Source organism: Ranitomeya variabilis, chromosome 5 (assembly GCF_051348905.1).
Source record: "Ranitomeya variabilis isolate aRanVar5 chromosome 5, aRanVar5.hap1, whole genome shotgun sequence".
In the NCBI taxonomy this organism is placed as follows: Eukaryota; Metazoa; Chordata; class Amphibia; order Anura; family Dendrobatidae; genus Ranitomeya; species Ranitomeya variabilis.
The window spans coordinates 44,305,709-44,325,069 of NC_135236.1; positions in this window are offsets into that span (position 1 = coordinate 44,305,709).

The following is a 19,361-nucleotide window of genomic DNA, read 5'->3' on the forward strand; positions in this document are numbered from 1 at the left end:
GACAGAAATTCCGCGGTGTGTCTGTTGTCGCCCAAACACTTCACTGCCAATACAGCCTGCTGATGCTTGCCACAAGCTGTTCCATAATTGGACACCTCGTGTGCAACAGTGGCAGCTGAGGATGGAGTGGTCATGCGACTGCGGTCTGTGGACGAGCTCTCGCTTCTGCTAGAGGACGAGGAGGAGGAGGGGGGAAGAATGCCTACAGCCAACTGTTTCCTAGACCGTGGGCTAGGCAGAACTGTCCCAATATTTCTGTCCCCTGTGGACCCTGCATCCACCACATTAACCCAGTGTGCCGTGACGGACAAGTAACGCCCCTGGCCATGCCTACTGGTCCATGCATCTGTTGTCAGGTGCACCTTTCTACTCACAGATTGCCTGAGCGCATGGACAATGCGGTCTTTTACATGCTGGTGGAGGGCTGGGATGGCTTTTCTCGAAAAGAAGTGTCGACTGGGTAGCTCGTAGTGTGGTACAGCGTAGTCCATCAGGGCTTTGAAAGCTTCGGTTTCAACTAACCGGTAGGGCATCATCTCTAACGAGATTAGTCTAGCAATGTGGGCATTCAAACCCTGTGTACACGGATGCGAGGATGAGTACTTCCTTTTCCTAACGAGAGTCTCATGTAGGGTGAGCTGGACTGGAGAGCTGCATACGGTGGAACTAGCGGGGGTGCTGGTGGACATGGGTGAGTGAGAGAGGGTTGGTGATGTTATTCTTGATGGTGCCCTACATACAGTTTTTCCGACCACGAACCTGGTGATTCCCTGACTGCTTTGGCCTTGCGACGAAACCGCCACATTACCTGCAGGTGGTGTGGTAAACGCTGGGCTTACAGTGAGGGAAGGGATGTCACGTTGCTGACTAGCTTCATTCTGAGAGGGTGCTACAACGTTAAGGGACTTTTGGTAGTTTGTCCAGGCTTGCAAGTGCATGGTGGTTAAATGTCTATGCATGCAACTTGTATTTAAATTTTTAACATTCTGACCTCTGCTGAAGGTCCTTGAGCGTTTCTTACAGATGACTTTGCACTGATCATTGGGATCTTGGTTAAAAAAATTTCAGACTGCACTCTTCCTATCGGAAACCTTTTCAGGCATTGCACACTGAGCTACTTTAACCTGATGGCCACGCTGTCCTACAACTGGTTTTGGTTTTGCCACACGTTTTTGGCCAGATACGGGCCTGCCAGATGGAACCTGTTGCGATGTTGATGCCTGCTGCGGCGCCTCCTCCTCCGCTTCAGAGCTACTTCCGCCTGCACCCTGCTCCCCCAATGGCTGCCAATCGGGGTCAACAACTGGGTCATCTATGACCTCCTCTTCTATGTTCTGTGCACCTTCCTCTGGGTCACTGTGTAAGCCGGTGCTATAGCGTTCATGACGGGGCTCCATAGTCTCATCGTGGTCAGATTCAGGATCAGTACACTGCGAGGGCAATGTTCTGATCTGAGTCAAAGGAACAGCATAATAATCTGGCTGTGGCTGTGCATCTGTGCACTCCATGTCCGATTCATCTTGTAATGGGCATGGCCAGTTAACAATTTCCCTTTTTTAACCCAGGCACGGTATGTGCAAAGAGCTCCATGGAGTAACCAGTTGTGTCGCCTGACGCATCCATCACTGTTGTTCTGGGTGAAGGACACAAGGAAGCGACTTGTTCCTGACCGGGAGCATCCACTGATGGCGCACTGCTCTGACATTTGGCACTTTCCAAGGAGGAGGAGGCAAAAGAGCTAGAGGCTGAGTCAGCAAGGAAAGCCAATACTTGTTCCTGCTGCTCCGGCTTCAAAAGCGGTTTTCCTACTCCCAGAAAAGGGAGCTTTCGAGGCCTTGTGTAGCCAGACGATGATGCTGGCTCAACAACTGGAGACTTAGGGGCTATATTGCTTTTCCCACGGCCACGAACACCTGATGCTCCACGACCACCACCACTACCATCATTACCAGCTGGCAATGAACGCCCACGGCCACGACCTCTTCCACCAGACTTCCTCATTATTGGAAAAATGTAACCTAACTAACCACCGTTAGGTGGTCCAGTAAAACCAGGTAGAAGATGTACGTGAACTTGTTGTGAATTTAAATCTCCCTTTTTTATGTGTGGGAGAATGTAGGGAAAAATCAGGCCCACTGTATTACACTACACTGTTTGATTGGCAGACAGAGGCTGGCAGATATGACACTAACAGGACTGACGCAGATGCACACACTGGCAATAGAAATGTCCCTCTTTTTTTATGTGGGAGACAAGGGATTTAATCAGGCCCACTATATCACAGTATAGTTCTTGTGGCACAAAATGACTGACAGATACCACAGACAGCACTTGCACAGATGCACAGAGTTGGCAAGATTATTCTCCCTTTATTTTAATTTTTTTGGGGGATATGGGAGACAAGTGATTTAATCAGGCCCACTGTTATACAGTTGGTTTTCTGTGGCAGAAAAACAAAGACAGATGCCACACACAGGACTGGCACTAATGCAGATTTGCCAATCTTAATCTCCCACTTTTTTTTGTTTTATGGGAGAATTAGGAAGAAATCAGGCACACTGTTACACAGTAGGTTTTCTGTGGCAGAAAAAAAAAAGAAGCCACACACAGGACTGGCACTAATGCAGATTTGCCAATCTTAATCTCCCACTTTTTTTTTGTTTTATGGGAGAATTAGGAAGAAATCAGGCACACTGTTAGGCCGGGGACACACACAACGTATAAAAAAACGGTCCGTATTTTACGGCCGTAATACGCAGAAAAGTCCCCAAAATAGTGATCCGTATGTCATCCGTAGGCAGGGTGTGTCAGCGTATTTTGCGCATGGCATCCTCCGTATGTAATCCGTATGGCATCCGTACTGCAAGATTTTCTCGCAGGCTTGCAAAACCGACATCTAATGGATTTATGTGCTCAAATGTTCGGTAAAACATATATACAGTATATATATATATATATATATATATATATATATATATATATGTCATTGAGACACATATACATATATTCTGTATTTATATTTAATTCAGCGCGATATATGTGAAAAGCCGGTAATTCAATTGCCGGCTTTTCATTTCTCCTGCCTAAACCCGACAGGATATGAGACATGGTTTTCATACAGTAAACCATCTCATATCCCCTTTTTTTTTTTTGCATATTCCACACTACTAATGTTAGTAGTGTGTATGTGCAAAATTTGGGCACTGTAGCTGCTAAAATAAAGGGTTAAATGGCGGAAAAAATTGGCGTGGGCTCCCGCGCAATTTTCTCCGCCAGAGCAGTAAAGCCAGTGACTGAGGGCAGATATTAATAGCCAGGAGAGGGTCCATGGTTATTGCCCCCCCCTGTGGCTAAAAACATCTGCCCCCAGCCACCCCAGAAAAGGCACATCTGGAAGATGCGCCTATTCTGGCACTTGGCCACTCTCTTCCCACTCCCTGTAGCGGTGGGATATGGGGTAATGAAGGGTTAATGCCACCTTGCTATTGTAAGGTGACATTAAGCCAGATTAATAATGGAGAGGCGTCAATTATGACACCTATCCATTATTAATCCAATTGTCTGAAAGGGTTAAAAAACACACACACACACACATGATTAAAAAGTATTTTAATGAAATAAACAAACAGGTTGTTTTAGTATTTTATTGTTCTCTCAATCCATCATAAGACCATCGCTTGGCAAAATAATAAACCCACAAGATACATACCCTCTGATGAACCGTCACGTCCAACGAGGTAATCCATCTGAAGGGGTTAATTATTTTACAGCCAGGAGCAGTGCTAAAGCACTCGCTCGTGTCTGTAATTCCCTGGGTAATGAAAGGAAATCTGAGTGATCTTTACTTACATTGAGTTGCGGTGAGGCGCCCTCTCCCACTTTTTTTGGGTTTATGGGAGAATTAGGAAGAAATCAGGCACACTGTTACACAGTAGGTTTTCTGTGGCAGAAAGTGGCTTGAAGCGATATAACAAAAAAAAGTTAAAAAAAAGGGACTGTACCACAATTACTATCTCCCTACAGTAATCTCAGAAAAGTGTGGCAGGCAGCAATAAAAAGGACTGCTGCACACAAGAGTCAAAAGTGTGGACAAACAAACAAGATAGCTGTGCAGAAAGGAAGGAGCAACAGGATTTGTGCTTTTAAAAAAGAAGTTGGTTTGCACAGCGGCGTACACACAGCTACGCAGCTATCAGGGAGCCTTGTAACCTACAGAGCTGTTGCACAGAAATGTAGCCTCCACTGTCCCTGCAAAGAAAAGGTGGTGTTGGACAGTGGAAATCGCTACAGCACAAGCGGTTTTGGTGTCAATTTACCCTGCCTAATGCTATCCCTGCTTCTGACGAAGCGACAGCATCCTCTCCCTATGCTCAGATCAGCAGCAGTAAGATGGCGGTCGGCGGGAACGCCCCTTTATAGCCCCTGTGACGCCGCAGAAAGCAAGCCAATCACTGCCATGCCCTTCTCTAAGATGATGGGGACCAGGACCTATGTCATCACGCTGCCCACACTCTGCATGCACCTTCATTGGCTGAGAAATGGTGCTTTAAGCGTCATATGAAACGCGACTTTGGCTCGAAGATCGTGTACCTAATGGCCGACCCCACGCTGGGATCGGATCGGGTTTCATGAAACCCGACTTTGCCAAAAGTCGGCGACTTTTGAAAATGACCGATCCGTTTCGCTCAACCCTAGCGGTATAGTTTGTTTCACAGGTGGGCTACTCTGCTGACGTGCAGACACTGCTCCTAGGCCCAAAACTGTTAACTGGATTAGATGCAGTGAAAATACAGATACATAGGCGGTATAGTTTGTTTCACAGGCGGTCTACTCTGCTGACGTGCAAACACTGCTCCTAGGCCCTAAACTAATAACAGCGTTAGATGCAGTGAAAATAGAGATACACAGGCTGTATAGTTTGTTTCACAGGCGGGCTACTCTGCTGACGTGCAGACACTGCTCCTAGGCCCTAAACTATTAACTGGATTTGATGCAGTGGAAATAGAGATACACAGGCAGTATAGTTTTTTTCACAGGCGGGCTACTCAGATGACTATCAGACAATGCTACTTGCCCAAAAGGATTGGCTGGGCTAGATTACACCAAGTGCTGTGACTAACACTTGCACAGCACTGGCACAGACCTGCCTGGCAAACAGTGCTATGAACTGCTGTAACCTACCCTGAAAAGGGCTGATATTACAACTAGTCCCGACTCCCTAAACCTATCTCTCTTAAAATTCGCTCCAAAAAAACACTCTTTGTCTGTATAGCGCCCACAGCAGCAGCGGTGCCGTCTAACACTAAGCTGCAGCAGTGAGGAAATGGTGGCGACAGGGCAAATGGCTGGTTCTTATAGGGCAAGGACATGTGACATACACAGCCAATGACACATGCCCTTGTTTGTGTGCATCACATGCACATTGCTGTGTGTGTGCGCACTGCTGATAGGCTGAGAGACTGCACCGGCCCTCTGTAAATGCGGGAAAGAAAAAAAAAATGGAGATCGGCGTTATTTCAGCACAGATCTATCCCCCCCCCCCCCGCCCACTATACACTGAAACAGTCTATTAACAATGATAAACAGTTTTAATGTGCAAATCAAGCTAGGCTTTTGGTGAACGAACAGTTATCGAACAGAAACTCGAACAGCTGAATTTTAAGCAAATTGTTCGGGTTCGTCGAACGACTCGAACACCGCCCAAAACAGCTCGAATTTGAGATTGGCAAACAGTTCGAATTGAACACCGCTCATCTCTACAGATAACATCACCCGTTCTTCAAAAAATGTATGTCTACCAGGATGCATTTCACTACTGACACCCCGACAAGCCGAACTGTGCCCTAATTTTGCAGAATTTGAGGGAAAATGCTCGGGAATTTGAACACAAATCCGATTGAGCTACGCTCATGCTGAATTTGATATTGATGAACGTTTTTCTAACAAGTTCGCTCATCTCTAAAGGACAACTCTTTGATGGGGCCATTTAGTAAATGGGATTTATTCTAGCACCGTTTGCACCTCTACAGGAATTCACATCATAATTCGGCTTGATCTGAACAGTGATCTGTGACACGTCTTTTTGTGAATGGTGGTTCCTGTGTTATCAACTGTATAAATAGGTGTTATCAGCCAGTGTACAGGAGGAGGAGGTGAGCTGGGATATCACATATTGTGAATGGTGGATCCTGTGTTATCTACTGTATATAGAGATGTTATCAGCCAGTGTACAGGAGGAGGAGGTGAGCTGTGACATCACCTATTGTGAATGGTGGATCCTGTGTTATCTACTGTAAATAGAGGTGTTATCAGTCATTGTACAGGAGGAGGAGGTGAGCTGTGACATCACCTATTGTGAATGGTGGTTCCTGTGTTATCAACTGTATAAATAGGTGTTATCAGCCAGTGTACAGGAGGAGGAGGAGGTGAGCTGTGATATCACATATTGTGAATGGTGGATCCTGTGTTATCTACTGTATATAGAGATGTTATCAGCCAGTGTACAGGAGGAGGAGGTGAGCTGTGACATCACCTATTGTGATCCTGTGTTATCTACTGTATATAGAGGTGCTATCAGCCAGTGTACAGGAGAAGGAGGTGAGCTGTGACATCACCTATTGTGAATGGTGGATCCTGTGTTATCTACTGTATATGGAGGTGTTATCAGTCATTGTACAGGAGGAGGAGGTGAGCGGTGACATCACCTATTGTGAATGGTCGATCCTGTGTTATCTACTGTATATAGAGGTGTTATCAGCCAGTGTACAGGAGGAGGAGGTGAGCTGTGACATCACCTATTGTGATCCTGTGTTATCTACTGTATATAGAGGTGCTATCAGCCAGTGTACAGGAGAAGGAGGTGAGCTGTGACATCACCTATTGTGAATGGTGGATCCTGTGTTATCTACTGTATATGGAGGTGTTATCAGTCATTGTACAGGAGGAGGAGGTGAGCGGTGACATCACCTATTGTGAATGGTCGATCCTGTGTTATCTACTGTATATAGAGGTGTTATCAGTCATTGTACAGGAGAGGAGGTGAGCTGTGACATCACCTATTGTGAATGGTAGATCCTGTGTTATCTACTGTATATAGAGATGGTATCAGTCATTGTACAGGAGGAGGAGGAGGTGAGCTGTGATATTATCTATTGTGAATGGTGGATCCTGTGTTATCTACTGTATATAGAGGTGTTATTAGTCATTGTACAGGAGGAGGTGAGCTGTGACATCACATATTGTGAATGGTGGATCCTGTGTTATCTACTGTATATAGAGGTGTTATCAGACATTATACAGTAGGAGGAGGTGAGCTGTGACTATGGGCATAACTACAATATGTGTAAGGTTTGCAATCGCACTCAGGCAGTGTAGCCTAGGGGACCCCAAAGCCCTTTTGGCTTAGATAAAAAGACAAATGCTATTAAACACTTGCGATAGTTGGGGGCACATTGGAGGTCTTTTGCATTGGGGCCTTTGAGCTTCATTTATGCCACTAGCTGTGACATGGCTGACTGCAAATGGTGGACCTTATGTTATGTACCTGTCAGGTTCTAGCAGGAACTCGGGATCCAGTGACGGATGGGGAGGCAGAGCAAGAGTTAACAGGTTTATTTACAGGGCAGTATTCTACGCAGGGAGGTGTAGGGTTAAACAGAGGATAAAACAGTATAAGTGGCAAAGGATATGGTGAGGTGAAGAATAACGTTTCAGGTAAAGGCAGTTCGTTAGCACTTGTGTCAGGAAGTCTTTAAACTGCAGCTCCTGCTGCGAATTCAATAACACCGGCAACGGCTGGCGCGGTGTACTTTCCAGGAAAACACTGTGGAACAATAGTCTTTCTTCTGGCGGCAGTGGTCGATCTCTGGTACCTTCCACTGCTCCTTGTCCATGAACTGATGTGGCTAATAGAGGTACGGGCCACAGACCTGTACGAGCCCAACGTGGCTCCTTGTCAGGGAGAGACTAGGTGAGCTAGAGCTAATAACCCAGGCCCTGCAGTTTCAGACTAGGGAAATCCTGACTGACCCTCTACCTGGAGTTTAGACTGAAGGTGTGCATGTCCAGGCCTCCACCCTCGCCCTATCTCCTGAGCTCAGCCCTAGGCTGCAACATCAACCCTCTACCCAGTGAAGATGTTATTCCCCAATACCCACAGTTAGCGCAGACAAGGATAAAGGAAAATATAAACCACACCGCAGTCACTCAGGAATACACTATAAATGTGCAGGGCAAAATAAATACAAATATAGGAAGGAGTAAATAAGACAAAGGAAAATACACCACCAGCAGAGAATCTCCAACCACCAGCTCTCCTCACCAGACCGAGATAACAACGCATAAGACAGAAGCTATAATCGGCGACGCCCAAAGATCAGGAGGACAATTTAAAGGCAGTGGGCATGGCCCAGCTTCCAATCCAAGGATTAGGTAAATTAACCCCGGCTAGATAAAATCTAGCAGACGCCAATGAGCAAATAGTGGTCAAAAGCGGAATTACCGCTGTCTGTCGGATGACCTGGTCTGAACAGTGTCCGACATGACAGTACCCCGCCTTCTACGAGGGACCCCAGGGCCCTCACGGCTAATAGGACCCGGCTTGTCCGGATGACGGCGGTGAAAAAACCTGACCAGCCGGTCAGCATGAACGTCCGAGGCTGGTACCCAGGACCTCTCCTCAGGCCCATAACCACGCCAATGTACCAAGTACTGTAAAGTGCGACGCACTACACGAGAGTTAACCACCTTGGAGACTTCAAACTCCAAATTACCATCCACCAAGACTGGAAGTGGCATAGGCGCCACGTCCACAGAACCCACCACCTTCTTTAGAAGAGACCTGTGGAACACGTTGTGTATCTTACACCCTAGGGAGCTCCAATCTGTATGCTACTGGGTTAATGACGGCGGTGACCCTAAATGGACCAATAAACCATGGACCCAATTTAAGGGATGGTATTTTGTGTCTTATGTTTTTTGTGGATAACAACACCCAGTCATCCACACTCAGGTCCGGACCTGGCACACGCCTACTGTCAGCCACACGTTTGTACCTAGCATCCACACTCAACAGGCGCTGTTTAACTCTCCTCCAGACTGATGACATTTGTGTTCCTAACTGGTCCTCCTCTGGAATGCCGGAAGAGCCCCTCTGACTCAAGGTACAAAATTGAGGATGTAGCCCGTAAACACAAAAAAACGGAGACTCCCCAGATGACTCCTGGCGGTGATTATTGATGGCAAACTCAGCCAAAGGAAGAAAGGTAGACCACTCCTCCTGGTTATCAGAGACAAATCAGCGTAGGTACTGTTCCAAATTTTGGTTCATACGCTCAGTCTGACCATTTGACTGAGGATGAAACGCCGAAGAATGAGATAGCTTGATTCCCAGCCGTGAGCAAAACGCTCTCCAAAATTTTGCCACAAACTGAGACCCCCTATCAGACACGATGTCAGACGGAACCCCATGAAGTCTGACCACCTCCTGCACAAATACTTGGGCCAGAGTCTTAGCGTTAGGCAACGCAGGCAAAGACAAAAAGTGCGACATTTTAGAAAACCGATCAACAATCACCAAGATGACCGTGTTTCCAGCTGATGAGGGCAAATCAGTGATGAAATCCATGGAGATATCCGTCCATGGCTTACTAGGTACCTCAAGAGGAAGTAGTGTGCCAACAGGACGGGAGCAGGGCGTCTGCGCCCTAGCGCACGTGGTACAAGCTGACACGTATGAGACCACGTCCTGTCGGATCTTGGGCCACCAAAACCGACGTGACACCAAGTCCAAGGTACCTCTAACCCCTGGGTGACCAGCCAGGACAGCATCATGATGCTCCGCCAAAACCTTTAGGCGGAGATGAAGTGGTACAAAAGATTGGTTGACGGGAAGCTCAGATGGTACCTCCTCCTGAGCCTTGGCAAACTCAGCCTCAACCTCGGTAGTGAGAGCCGAAACCACAACACCCTTTTGGAGGATGGGTACTGGATCTTCCCGAGGTTCTCCCCCCGGAAAACACCTGGACAGAGCATCAGCCTTAGTGTTTTTAGACCCCGGTCTGTAAGTGACCACAAAATTGAACCACGTGAAAAACAATGCCCAGCGAGCCTGCCTGGGGGACAGACGCTTGGCAGACTCCAAATACAGCAAAATCTTATGATCGGTAATAACAGTTACCTGATGTACCGACCCCTCCAAGAAGTGTCGCCATTTCTCAAAGGCCAACTTAATAGCCAACAACTCCCTGTTGCCGATATCGTAGTTACGTTCGGCGGACGACAGTTTCTTGGAGAAATAGGCCGTAAACGGATGTAAACCACTCAAAGAAGAGCCTTGAGATAGTACCGCCCCCACACCTACCTCAGACGCATCGACTTCCACAACAAAGGGATTAGATACGTCTGGCTGCACAAGAATGGGGGCTGAAACAAAACTGTTCTTAAGAAATTCAAATGCGCACACAGCAGCCTCAGGCCAAACGGAGAAATTGGTACCCTTTTTAGTCATGTCAGTTAGCAGTTTAGCAATGATGGAAAAATCCTTGATAAATTTCCTATAGTAGTTAGAAAACCCAAGGAACCGCTGAAGTGCTTTCAGGTTATCAGGACGTTCCCAACGCAGCACCGCCTGCACCTTAGCGGCGTCCATTTTAAAACCAGAAGCAGACACAATATAACCCAAGAAAGGCAACTCTTGAACAGAAAATACACATTTTTCAAGTTTAGCATACAGCTTATTCTCTCTGAAAAGCTGTAACACCTGCCTGACATGATCTAAATGAGTATCATGGTCGCAAGAATATATGAGAATGTCATCTAGGTACACGATAATGAATTTCCCCAAAACATGCGAGAACACATCCTTGATGAAATGTTGGAACACTGCAGGTGCGTTAGTCAACCCAAACGGCATCACCAAATTTTCAAAATGACCATCAGGGGTATTAAAAGCCGTCTTCCACTCATCACCTTGACGGACTCTTATGAGGTTGTACGCCCCCCTGAGGTCAAGCTTGGTGAACCACTTAGCACCTGCCACCTGGTTGAACAAATCTGGAATCAGAGGCATAGGGTATGGATCACGAACCGTAATCTGGTTCAACTCCCTGAAATCCAAACACGGGCGTAATCCGCCATCTTTCTTCTTCACGAAGAAGAACCCTGCTGCCACCGGCGAGGATGACGGCCTGATGTGCCCTTTGCTCAAGCTTTCAGCAATGTAATATTTTAACGCTTGTCTCTCCGGACCGGAGATGTTAAACATCCTTGCTTTAGGCAATTTGGCCCCTGGTTTAAACCTGATAGAACAGCCATATGGACGATGTGGAGGCAGCTCTGAACAACCCTTCTCAGAGAACACATCCACAAAATCCTGATGTGACTCCGGAACGCTTGAAGTCACCGCAGCCACACATGTGGTCAGTAGTGTTGAGCGATACCGTCCGATACTTGAAAGTATCGGTATCGGAAAGTATCGGCCGATACCGGCAAAGTATCAGATCCAATCCGATACCGATACCCGATACCAATACAAGTCAATGGGACTCAAGTATCGGACGGTATTCCTGATGGTTCCCAGGGTCTGAAGGAGAGGAAACTCTCCTTCAGGCCCTGGGAACCATATAAATGTGTAAAAGAAAGAATTAAAATAAAAAATATCGCTATACTCACCTGTCCGACGCAGCCGGGACCTCAGCGAGGGAACCGGCAGCGTTGTTTGTTTAAAATTCGCGCTTTTACTTGGTTACGTGAATTCCCGGCTTGTGATTGGTCAGGGCGGCCATGTTGCCGGGACGCGGACCAATCACAGCAAGCCGTGACGAAATTACGTCACGGCTTGCTGTGATTGGTCTGCGTCCCGGCAACATGGCCGCCATTAACCAATCACAAGCCGTGACGTCACGGGAGGCTGGACTTGCGCACTTTTTAAAAAACGCGCGTGTCCAGCCTCCCGTGACGTCACGGCTTGTGATTGGTTAATGGCGTCCATGTTGCCGGGACGCGGACCAATCACAGCAAGCCGTGACGTAATTTCGTCACGGCTTACTGTGATTGGTCCGCGTCCCGGCAACATGGCGCCTTGACCAATCATAAGCCGGGACGTCACTGGAGGCTGGACACGCGCGTTTTTTAAAAAGTGCGCAAGTCCAGCCTCCCGTGACGTCACGGCTTGTGATTGGTTAATGGCGGCCATGTTGCCGGGACGCGGACCAATCACAGCAAGCCGTGACGTAATTTCGTCACGGCTTGCTGTGATTGGTCCGCGTCCCGGCAACATGGCCGCCCTGACCAATCACAAGCCGGGAATTCACGTAACCAAGTAAAAGCGCGAATTTTAAACAAACAACGCTGCCGGTTCCTTCGCTGAGGTCCAGGCTGCGTCGGAGGGTGAGTATAGCGATATTTTTTATTTTAATTCTTTCTTTTACACATTTTTACATTAATGTTGTTTCGATACCGATACCCGATATCACAAAAATATCGGATCTCGGTATCGGAAATTCCGATACAGCAAGTATCGGCCGATACCCGATACTTGCAGCATCGGAATGCTCAACACTAGTGGTCAGGCAATTCTCCTGGCAGAACTCGCTCCACCGAATTATGTCCTGAGTTTTCCAGTCAATTACCGGGTTGTGCATAGACAACCAAGGAAAACCCAAAACCACCTGAGCAGGAAGATTCCTGAGCACCTTACATGTAACCTGCTCGGAATGTAGAACTCCAATGTGGAGTTTCACCTCAGCCACAAATTCAGTAATCTCCCCCTGAGAGAGAGGAGCAGCATTGATGGTGACCACGCGGATAGGATGAGACAGTTTTTCAATCCTAAAACCTGCTGTGCGCGCAAACTCCTCATCAATGAGTTTTGTGGCTGAACCACTATCCACAAAAACAGTAGTTGGCAGCTCACTGCCAGCGATAAAAACCTTAGCAGGGAGCATGCACTGAGAAACCACCATGGAGGATATACATAAGCTCAGACTGGTCTCCTCCACACCCTCTGAGCTTAGAAGTTTTCCGCCATTGCATTTTTCTTAGGCAGCAGAGGACAGATGTTAATAAAATGACCCGTTTTACCACAGTAAAAACAGGCTCCCTGCTTCCTGAGCTCAGGGACTGGACGCTTCACATGTGACACCCCTGCGATTTGCATAGGTTCCGTGGGCTCACCTGCAGCTACCTCACGTGAACCTAAACCTTCTCCCATAGGCGGTGTCTCATGCTCCCCCTGACGCAACCGGCGATCAATGCGGACAACCAGACTCATGGCGGAATCTAGAGAAGCAGGAGTCTCATACATCAGAAGGGCTTTTTTAACCCTTCCAGAAATCCCATGTATAAACTGACTCCGCAATGCTGCATCATTCCATTGTGTATCGATCGCCCAGTGGCGAAATTCAGAACAGTAATCCTGCAACTCGCTCCCCCTGGCGAATAGAGCATATCTTAGATTCTGCTAGAGCCATTTTGTCAGGTTCATCGTAGATTTTCCAAAGACAGGAAAAAAAACTCTCCACAGAGTCAAATGCAGCAGAATCAGATGGCAAAGAAAACGCCCATGCTTGGGGATCCCCACTCAACAATGACAACACCAAGCTCACACGCTGATCCTCATTACCTGAAGATATCGAGCGCATACGGAAATATAGTTTGCAAGCTTCACGAAAAGAGACAAATTTACTGCGTTCCCCAGCAAATTTTTCAGGCAAAGGAAATTTAGGCTCAGCAACTCTTCCTGTCGATCCAGCTTGCACATTAGACACTGCTAGTCCCTGTTGCTGTACTGCCCCCCTTAACTCCGTGACCTGTAGGGGCAGCGCCTCCAACTGGCGGGTTATGGAAGTCATGGGATCCATGGCAAAACACACACAAAAAAAAAAAGAAACCCCTTTTTTTTTTTCTTCTTCTTCTTTCTTTTGAGTTGTTAGGTTGATTATAATTTCAGGGAGAGACTAGGTGAGCTAGAGCTAATAACCCGGGGCCCTGCAGTTTCCCTCAGACTAGGGAAATCCTGACTGACTTTCTAAGTGGAGTTTACACTGAAGGTGTGCATGTCCAGGCCTCCACCCTCGCCCTATCTTCTGAGCTCAGCCCTAGGCTGCAACCTCCACCCTCCACCCAGTGAAGATGTTATTCCCCAATACCCACAGTTAGCACAGACAAGGATAAAGGAAAATATACACTACACCGCAGTCACTCAGGAATACACTATAAATGTGCAGGGCAAAATAAATACAAATGTAGGAAGGAGTAAATAAGACAAAGGAAAATACACCACCAGCAACGAATCTCCAACCACCAGCTCTCCTCACCAGACCGAGATAACAACGCATAAGACAGAAGCTATAATCGGCGTCGCCCAAAGATCAGGAGGACAATTTAAACGCAGTGGGCATGGCCCAGCTTCCAATCCAAGGATTAGGTAAATTAACCCTGGAACAGCTAGATAAAATCTAGCAGACGTGTTATGATCTGGTGGCCTAGGAGCAGCATGAGACGTACTCTGGAGAAGGTGGTACTGTACTGTACTGACCACGGACCCTGAACTTAACACCGCAACTAGAAGTAGCCGTGGGATGTTCCTGTCACTCCCTAGACACCTCGTCACAGCCGGAGGACTAAATACCCCTAGAGAAAGAAACGGAAAACCTATCTTGCCTCAGAGAAAATCCCCAAAGGATAGACAGCCCTCCACAAATATTGACTGTGAGAGGAGAGGGAATTAACATACACAGACTGAAATCAGGATTTAGCAAAGGAGGCCATTCTAGCTAAATAGAAAGGATAGGACAGAGTACTATGCGGTCAGTATTAAAACACTAGAAAATATCCACCACAGAAAATACAAAATCTCCACATCTAACTAAAGATATAGAAGGTATATCTGCATCTCCAGAGATACCAGCTTGGATGAGCAAGTCCTTATACAGACCAAGCTGGACAAAACAAAACATAGAAATGCACTGAACTATAAGGCCCACAGCATGTGGACTGCAAAAACAAAGCCAGAACTTATCTTTGGAGAAATGAACAGCAAAGCAGGAGAGACCAGGCAGAGATGTGAATCCTCCAAGATCAATGGACAACTGGCACTGACTAAAGGGTCCAGCAAAACTAAATAGCCCAGTGGATTGCATTAAGTGGACACACCTGATGGAATGCTGTGATCGAAGACAGCAGCACTACCACTTATAACCACCGGAGGGAGCCCAAGAGCAGAATTCACAACACAGACGCCAATGAGCAAATAGTGGTAAAAAGCGGAATTACCGCTGTCTGTCGGACGACCTGGTCTGAACAGTGTCCGACATGACACTCCTTAACTGTCTTAACTGGTGTGCTCGGATAACAAGGGTCAGGACAACTATTCTGTGTCTGCGTCAGGGCGCAAATGTCTGTTCTGTATGTGGTCGCTCTTGTGCAGCGCGTGTGTGGTACTCACGGTCACATAGTGTATGGCACCTGGTTCTCTCTGGCGGTCACTGGGCACACACCGCACGTCCCGCTCTCCCGGGTCCCTGCTGTTGGTGGCGGGTGACACTGAACTGCTTGGCTCTAATGCTCCCGGCCGCAGCACTCCTCTCTGTGGCTACTGCAACACCCAGCTCAGCTCTGCTCTGTGTCCATGGCTCTGCACACCTCTCTTCTGCACGGCTCTCAGGATGGGGAGCAGAGCACACTGCTCACCCGACTGTGACTACTCTGCCCTTGTGCCCAACTTCCCTCCTGTGCACTCTTTTTCCTTTTTATCCCTCTGCTGCTGCTTTCCCTTTCTTCGCTCTCCTTGCCCCCTTCATCAGGAGGAAAGTCCGGCTCCCTCAGGCTTCCTTCAGGCAGCAGAGGGAAGTCCGCCTCCTTCCAGCTTTCCTCCGGGAACAGAGGATGCAGCCTCTTTAGTTCAGGACCTGGCATGCAGATACCCACGGTACGGTCGACCTCCCTACATACCATCCGTAGAATTGTTAAATTTCTAAGAGAACTCCAGTGGGAAGTTTGGAAATTTCAAGGTTTCTCATTTTTACAGTAAATACATTACATTTTTAATGTATTCAATTATATTGCCAAATATATAAAAATATATAAGATTTAAGCAATACATTATTATTTACTGACACGTTTCTTTTAAAAATTCATATTTTACCAACTAATTAGTTGGTTTGTAGTAAATAAAATACCTCTGATGATTTTACTCCAATGGGAATCTTTAGACCTTGGGGTAATTACAATAATACAGTGTTTTGCTGCCTATTAAAGAAATCCCATCACATTTTTCATACCTCCCCTGGCACCATCCCAGAGATAATACTGCAGTCATAAAAAGGATTACGGAAGGGAAATGTCTCTCTTGGTCTTGTATTACCAGATCAGTACGTGGAGATAATGGCTGTGACGAGACGACTGCGGTCTTATCCTCTACTGTGCTCCGGTCCGTAACTCACTGTAAGTACAATACATAAGATCCGTCCACTATTCCTGGCACAACCAAGTTTTACAGATCTGACTTATGTTACTTCTTTATATGGTGGTAACTTTGGAATGTTCCACAATATCCCACTGATTATGACATAGTTTCTACATATATTATAGTTTGTTTGCTGAAATTTCATTGCACTTTTTGTGAAAATAACTGAATATTGTTGAAAATGTGGAAAAATTTACAATTTCAAACTTTTAATGCTTCTACCCTTACACCAGATAGTCCTACCGACCACACAAAAGAGCTAACAAATAACATTTCCCGTCCATCTGCTCTACATCATCACTTCTCAAACAACCTATGAGCTTTGTCTGGAGGATTAAAATTAACATCAACTTTTCATTTTTTTCAAAGAAATTTGCAAATCATGTTTTTATGGATCTATTCAATTTACGAGAGACTTGGAGTGTCTAATATAGTGGAAGATATCCAGATGTGAGAACATTTAAAAAAACGTTTCCTGACAATTCCATCTGTAGTTATCAATGTTACATGACTGTGATATATATTAGGCTTCAGCGATAATTACAATAACACAATGTTTTTGTTTTTTTTCGATTGTTTATTTAGCCCCTTAGCGACCACCGATATGTCTTTTAACGGCGGTAGTTAAGGGTACTTAAACCACAACGCCACAAAAAGTGTATAGTGCCCCCCAAAGTCGGACTTTTTCTGGGGTCTCGGCTACCCCCGGCATAATTTGGGTCGATTTTTACCAATCCGGTTTTGCGATCGCCGCTATGGTTTTTAACGACCCCCGGGTTGCGCTCGCCGATGATTAACCATTTACCGGCAACTGCAAAAAAAGCGCAATTTGCCATTTAATTTCTCTCTCCTCTGGTGTGATCAAACTACTTTGCCCCGATGAAGTCACTGATGTGACGACACGCGTTGGGTGGGTTACATGGGAGCCAGTTCCTGACTTTCATCCTGTCCTTTCCAGCTAAATGCACGGTGTGAGCAAGTCCATTAGGTGTTTATATTGAATGTTTTGGGAAAATGTTTTGCTTACTTGCAAACTGTGGTTATCTCTGCTAAGATGTCTTTATTGCTATGGCGTTAACTATTCGATGTGTATTTAGTATATTTATTACCTCCTCTTAGGCTGCTACAGAGATTGCACTGTGCACTTTCTGGATCTATATTGGGTACCAATCTGTAGTATTAGGATTGTTATATTCTCTTCTCAGTACAAATTGGATTAAACCAATGTGATATTGTTTATTGCACTGTTTAGGAGAAAATATGATAATGGACCGGACCCATGTGTTCTATTCTTCTTCCCCCTATTTTGTGGGTATATTTTGTTACTTGTGGTTTTAAATGTTTTTAAACCTTGAGAGTTGTGTGGTCAAAAGACATTGAATAAATAAAATTTGTTAATTTTTTCATGTTGATCCCTGCGTATGCGCATGTCTCTTTTGCCTTTTTGTATTGCTTATATTTTGACATGCTGCAGGTTGAACACATGGAGTATTGTTGTTGATGGTGCCCTCTATTTCTAGTGCTTTGCTACATGACGCCCGCAGACCATTCCATCAAAGTCTGCATTTTAAAACGTCACTACTTCCCTTCCGAGCCCCGCTGTGTGCCCAAACAGTGGTCCCCCCCACATATGGGGTATCGGCGTACTCAGGACAAACTGGACAATAACTTTTGGAGTAAAATTTCTTCTGTTACCCTTGTGAAAGTAAAAAATTACAGGCTAAACAATCATACTTGAGGAAAAAAAGATTTTTTTCTGCACATCTAGATAAGTTCTTTAAGGGGTCTAGTTTCCAAAATGCTGTTACTTGTGGGGGATTTCCACTGTTTAGGCACATCAGGGGCTCTCTAGACATAACATGGCATCCGATCTCAATTCCAGCCAATTCTGCGTTGAAAAAGTCAAACGGCACTCCTTCTCTTCCAAGCTCTGCCGTGCGCCCAAACAGTGGTTTACCCCCACATATGGGGTATCGATGTACTCAGAACAAATTGCACAACATCTTTGGTAGTTTAATTTCTCCTGTAACCATTGTGAAAATTAAACTTTGGGGTGAAAAGATTATTTTTGTGGAAAAAATACGATTTTTGATTTTCACGGCTTTACGTTATGAACTTCAGTGAAGCACTTGGGGGTTCAAAGTGCTCATCACACATCTACATAAGTTCCTTAAGGGGTCTAGTTTCCAAAATGTTATTACTTGTAGGGGGTTTCCACTGGTTAGGCACATTAGGGGCTCTCTAAACACAACATGGCGTCCAATCTCAATTCCAGCCAATTTTGCATTGAAAAAGTCAAACGGCACTCCTCTTCCAAGCTCTGCCGTGCGCCCAAACAGTGGTTTACCCCCACATACGGGGTATCGGCGTATTCAGGAGAAATTGCTCATCAAATTTTGGGTTCATTTTCTCTTTTTACACTTGTGAAAATAAAAAAATTGGTTCTGAAATAAAATGTTTGTAGAAAAAGTTTAAATGTTAATTGTTTCCTTCCACATTGCTTCACTTCCTGTAAAGCACGTAAAGGGTTAATAAAATTCTTGAATGCGATTTTGAGCACCTTGAGGGGTGTAGTTTTTAGAGTGGTGTCTCTTTTGGGTAATTTTTGTCATCAACACCCCTCAAACTGACTTTAAAGGGCCACTGTCACCCCCCTCCGGCCGTTATAAACTAAAAGAGCCACCTTGTGCAGCAGTAATGCTGCATTCTAACAAGGTGGCTCTTTTAGACTTGTGGTTCAAGTATACCCCAAATAAAGCGTTTTTATACTTAGCCACAATTCCTGTCTCTAGCCAGGTAGGCGGGTTCTCACTCCCCAGCTTGACCAGCTCCTCTGCCGTCACTCCAATCTTCCTGCGCTTTCGGTGCCGCCCCCTCAGCGCTGTTATCATTTCAA